Consider the following 6,000-nt stretch of genomic DNA (forward strand, 5'->3'; position numbering starts at 1 on the left):
GAATAAAAGAAAAACAACAATATTTTACAAAATGCACCATACACATCAACCCGTAACATGAACTATAACGGGGTCCAAGCATAAAAAAAAAGAAGAGGAAAAAAAAGAAAAAAAATATCAAACTGCATGGCGAGTTGTGTTTTGACAAAAACAAAAACAAGTTCATCATTCAAGCTAACAAAATAGGAGAAAACCCATCCAAACCGTAATAGAGCGCAACAATGTCTGAGATCTGAAAATACACCAGAGGAAAATGCATTTCGCATAGAGTTTTTCAAGCCTTTAAGAATCAAAGTAAAAAATCAAAAGAATGAGAAAAAAATTCAAATAAAGCATGATTGACTTACCATCTCATTACGAAGTCGCTCCCTGTAGTTCTCCGTCTTCGCTAACTGGAACAAAACAAATCACAGAGGAAAAACAACAAAACCAAATCCAAATTACAGAGCCAAACCCTAAATCACGATCTAGAAGGCTGCAAATTGTTTCACTGTTAGGCTTGAATTTGGGCTTGGGCAGGGATAAGGGGTTAGGGTTAGAATTTTTTTTTTTGTATAGGGACTTAATTGTATTTTTAAATTATTAGAGATTTAAATGTCCATAAAATAAATAAATCAAGGATATATTTATCTTTTTATCAAAAAATTTAAATATAATTCGGTTTATATTGTGTAAATCGATCGGAACAAATCGGATCTAATAATTATAAGACGGATAATTAGGTTTATTATTTTTGCTATAATAAACCGATTTATTCTGGTTTATTAAAAATAGCTTATTAACCGGTTTAATAAAGATGTCCAATCATATTATGACACGTGTACACGTCTTTAAAAAAAAGATATTTTTTGTATTTTTATTAAAGTGATCTCCATAAAACTAACAGAAAGACTGATGACTGCGCATCATGTCATGTTTTTCTATGCTTTTTCATATCAAAATTTAATTCATTATGCTTAATTATTGAGTATTTTTGTACTTAAGTTGTATATTGTTTTTATTTTTTTTAATTGTTTAACATTGTAGAAAATGGTGGAAAAAGAAGCAAAAGGCACAAAAGAAGCAAAGGAAGATGGCGTGCCACTTGGTGCTCTGGGCGTGGCACGCCAAGCTTGTGAACTCAACTCTCATCAATGGGCGTGCCACTTGGAGTTTTGGGCGTGGCACGCTAGGCCAATTAAACAGAGAAAGATTGCTTAAACACAATGGGCATGCCACTTGGAGCCCTGGGCGTGATAAAAAGTAGAATCTCACCGTGGTGACTAAACATTTTCCGTGATCCATGCAATTGAGCATGATACCAATCCGTGTACTTTGAGGTGAAGCGTGGAACCTTATTGAACCTGGTGCACCAGCTCTGAGTACGAGCCAATTCCCTCTTACTCTTAAAGCCGTAGAGAGCTCTAAGTTGGCCATCTGTTTCGAGCAAACCATATTCAAGTAAATAAGTAAAATTATAAGTTAAGGATTGTACCCACTTGAAGCTTGTATTAGGTGGTAATGGCCTTGGGATAGGTGTTTTTGGTGGTTCTGCAAGTTTCGTTTCCTTGTGCTCTTCTGTGAATTCTTCCACTTCTTTGCAAAGATCTTCAATTGTATCTGTGTCCTGGTCAAAGTCTTCGGTGTCTTCCTCATCACTTGAGTCGTAGATTGGAGGTTGAGAGAAATCTACCTCCGCATCATCCTCATATTCACTTGGGGAAGATTCTTCGATTTCAGAGAATTCACTTGCGGACGCAAGTTCATCACTAGGAGAACTAGACTTGTGACTATCATCATCAAGGAAAATTGCTTCTTGGATTATTCCGTCTGATTCTTCGTAAACGATTTGCCTTGGAGATTGTACGGTATCCTCCTTAGCATTAACTGTAGCATCTTGGACGGAGTTTTCCTCAATTCTGGATTCCCAAGGAAGTTCAGCATCTCCTAGATCTTCAACCAACTCTTCTTCTTGAACAATGACAACTTCTTCCACTTGTTCTAGTACGAATTCATTCTCTGTCTTGTTCACTGGAGTCTCTAGTATTTCTTTCATGCTACGCTCTTCATCGGGCTGTCCACATGGAGCTGTAGTTGATCCTTGTATATTTGAACGCCTAGTGGCCCATTGAATTAGTGCTTGCTCCAGTTGTTGAATGGTTGTTTGAAATTTAATTACTGTTTCTTTTAGGCGATTCTCTGCTTCGCGGTTTGCCAGACTTGAACATGATACTAAGGAAAGTGGTGATGATTGGGAACGATTGGATTGGTATTGGGGTAAGGAAGGATCATATGATGGCGAATGGTGAAGAAAAGCTTGTGAATGTAGTGGTTCGAGGTTATGTTGAAAGGATGGTTCATATGCACGGGGTGGGGCTTGTTGGTAGTTACAAGGTTGTCCACCATGTCTTTCAGCTGGGTATGCACGGTGAATGGTCTTTGTCCAGGATATCTCGGAGGGTGTTGCTGCCAAAAGGGTTGATTAGATCCTCTTGGTTCCATCCATCCTTGATTGATCTGACCTTGATGCACATTCCTGCTGTAACTTCTATTTCCTTTAACAATATTAGAACCAAACTCAAAGCGAGGGGGGTAAGAGTTCATAGTAGCAAATAAAGATAAAAAGGAAAAACAAAAATAAATAAACAAGCAAAAGAAAAATATTTACAATAACCAATAATAAGGCACACGTTAGCAGTTCCCCGGCAACGGCGCCATTTTGACGTCAGGATTTTTGCCAGTAAAGAATATCATAAAAACAGTTGCGTTGTAGATATAGTCTCTAAACCGACAAAAATCCCTTCGTACAAATGTTTTGGGTGTCACAAGTAACAAACCCCTTAAAAATTGTTAACTGAATATTCAAACCTCGGGTCGTCTTCTCAAGGAACTGCGAGGAAGTATGTTCTTATTATTGGCTATAAAGGTTGTAATCGGGGTTTAGAAGATGAGAAGCAAGTAATTTAAATGAAAAGTAAAGTAAATGGCAATTAAAATAAATAAATACTGTAAAGCAGACTTTTGGCAAGGTAAGAGAAGTCGGAGGTCCAACGTAGTTATCTCTCTCTACTAGAATGAAAGTTGAATCTAAACTCCACTTGGTCAACCTTTACTAGGGTAAAGGAAAGTCAAGGGACTAATTAAATTGACCTTTGAATCCTAATTATTTCCTAAGAAAAGGTTGGGATTACTTAAGTTCAACTCAATTAGCAAGATAACGATTATCAATTATATTGAGATTAATAACTGTTGAGTTACTGAATTCTTAACCAGAACCAAAAGGGGAAAAAGTAAAATTGATAGAATAATAAAAATATCCTTAGATGGGAAGCAATGGTAACTTAAATCAAAGAGAACAATCATAAACTGAAAATACCTCAAATATCATTAATTCAATTAACTGTCTGTAACATGGAATAATTCGTAAATCAAATTATAATAATCAATTCAAATGTTGGAATAAATAAATAACAGTAAAACTAAAATAAAAGAACATTAAACCTGGGATCCAGAGTTACTCTTAAAACAAGAAGAAATCCTAAATCCTAAAAGAGAGAGAGAAGATCTCCCTCTCAACTAAATCTAAATCATTGAAAAGTGAAATATGCGAGCTCTCCTTGAATGGGTGCATTCCCACACTTTATAACCTCTGGTCTATGTTGTCTGTACTTGGATCTGGGCCAAAAAGGGCTTCAGAATTTGCTGGGGGCATATTCTGTAAATTCTGATACGTGGCCTCTGTCACGCGTCCGCGTGGGTCACGCGGTCGCGTCATTTGGAGCTTTTTCTTGTCACGCGGTCGCGTCAGTCATGCAACCGCGTCAGGTGCGTTCTGCTTAAGGCGCGCTGTCGCGTTAGTCATGCGGCCGCGTCGCTGCTGATTCGTGCTTGGCACGCGATCGCGTCATCCATGCGATCGCGTGAATACCAGTTTCCTTCAAAGCTCCGTTTTGCTTTCTCCTTCCATTTTTGTATGTTTCCTTTTTCATCCTTTAAGTCATTCTGCCTTAGAAAATCTGAAACTACTCAACACACTAATCACGGCATCGAATGGAAATAAAGGTAATTAAAATAATTAATTTTTAAAGCTTAGGAAACATGTTTTTCACAATATGACATAATAAGGAAGGGAAAGTAAAATCATGCAATTAATGTGAATAAGTAGGTGAAGAGTTGAATAAATCACTCTAATTAAGCACAAAAGAACTCATGAAATATGGGTTTATCAACCTCCCCACACTTAAACACTAGCATGTCCTCATGCTAAATCCAAGGTAAATAATTAAGGTTAAAGTGATGGAATGTTATGAAATGCAACCTATGCTAAATGCATCTACCTAATGAGTCATGCAATTCTAATTCATCCACTCATATATAAAGCCTACATGTAGTCAAATTATTTCACATTCTCAAGGAGATATATATACATATATAGCTAACCCTCAAATAATAAAGCACTTTTTGCAAATGAGAGAAAAAAAAACTTGCAAGACAATCAGGGATAAATGTTAATGAGCTTTTGAACCCTCACTAGATTTTGTGTTTTCTCTCTAACCACTCAGTGTTTATTGGGTTAATCACTCTATTCTTCTCTTTATTCTTCCTTTCTATAACTTTGTTTTTCATCTAACCAATCAACAATTATAGAACATAGTCATACCAAAACTCATGAGGTCTTTAATTAAGGTTGTAATGGGGTCAAGGCAAAGGGTAAGGATATATGTATAAGGCTAAGTGAGATAATAAGTGAATCCTTAATTAGACTAAGATCTCACCTAACATACATACTTAGTAAAACAATGCTTCTTTACCTATTCTCCCTATTTTCTTGCTTTTGATGTCACATGCTCATGTTTCAATTCTTGTTTTTATCCATGTGCATTGCTTTTTATTTTGCATTTGGGGAGTTCTTTTTGTATCCCCTTATTTACATGCTTGAAAACTAACTTTTTTTTTTTTAATACACATGGTAGTTTTTATTAATTTGAATTTTCATGAGCCTGCTTCCCAAAATTTTGTGTTGCTTTATTCTTTTTAATTTTTCTACCTTTTGTCTTTATCAACTATGTTCTCAATAAGTTTCCCATATTTTACTCTATTTATAATTTTCTATCTTAAGCTAACCAAGGATTCACTTGGGATTTTCTTTTGTTTTTCTGCTTAAGGCTAGTAATTTGGCTAAAATAGAATAAGGGGGTTTTAAAAAGCTCAAAGGGGGCTAACAAAGGTGATGTAAAAGGTAGGCTAATTTTGGGGTAAGTGAGCTAAGATCAAATGATGGCCTCAATCATTATTTTGAGATGTACCTAAATTCTATAATCAGACATATAGACTAAAACAAAGTAAAGAACATCAGAATAAGAAAGAAGGTTGGAACACACAGAAATAAAAATCATGGTTTGAATGTAACCATACAGTTAAGCTCAAAACTCACAGGCTATGTGTTCTCTAGCTGAAAAATCATTTATCACTTATGTATGTCATGCAGGTTTAGTTAAAAATTCTCATTATTCTCTTAAAAAGTAATTTAGGGTAGCCTTTGAAGTTTTAATGTTTCTCCTTGATGAAATGTTGTCAGTTTAACTACATCATGTAATGCTATATATACAAGGTTTTATGGATCTAAATCTATTATGTTCAAGTTCCTAGCTTACTCTTTTTATATTTGTCAATTTAAACTAAGCTATAACTAAGCTATCTTATGTAAAAAGGGTAAACTATACTAATTGATCCACTAATAAGTTAGAATTGCAAACTAAACTAAATAACTAAAATGAACTAAATAACTAAAATATGAACAAAAAAAATGCAAAATGCAGAAAATAGAGTAAAATACACAAGTAGCAATGTATAAGTACTCAGAAAATAACAATAAAAGAAAAAGAGAAAAATACAGAAAAATATCCAAAATAAAAGAAAAAGTATGTAGTAGTTCACCAAAATAAACGCCAGAGATGGCGACCTCCCTACACTTAAAATGAAGCATCGTCCCCGATGCTCAATCAAGCCGAGTGTGAAGGA

This window comes from Arachis hypogaea, chromosome 18 (genome assembly GCF_003086295.3).
Source record: "Arachis hypogaea cultivar Tifrunner chromosome 18, arahy.Tifrunner.gnm2.J5K5, whole genome shotgun sequence".
Classification (NCBI taxonomy): domain Eukaryota; kingdom Viridiplantae; phylum Streptophyta; class Magnoliopsida; order Fabales; family Fabaceae; genus Arachis; species Arachis hypogaea.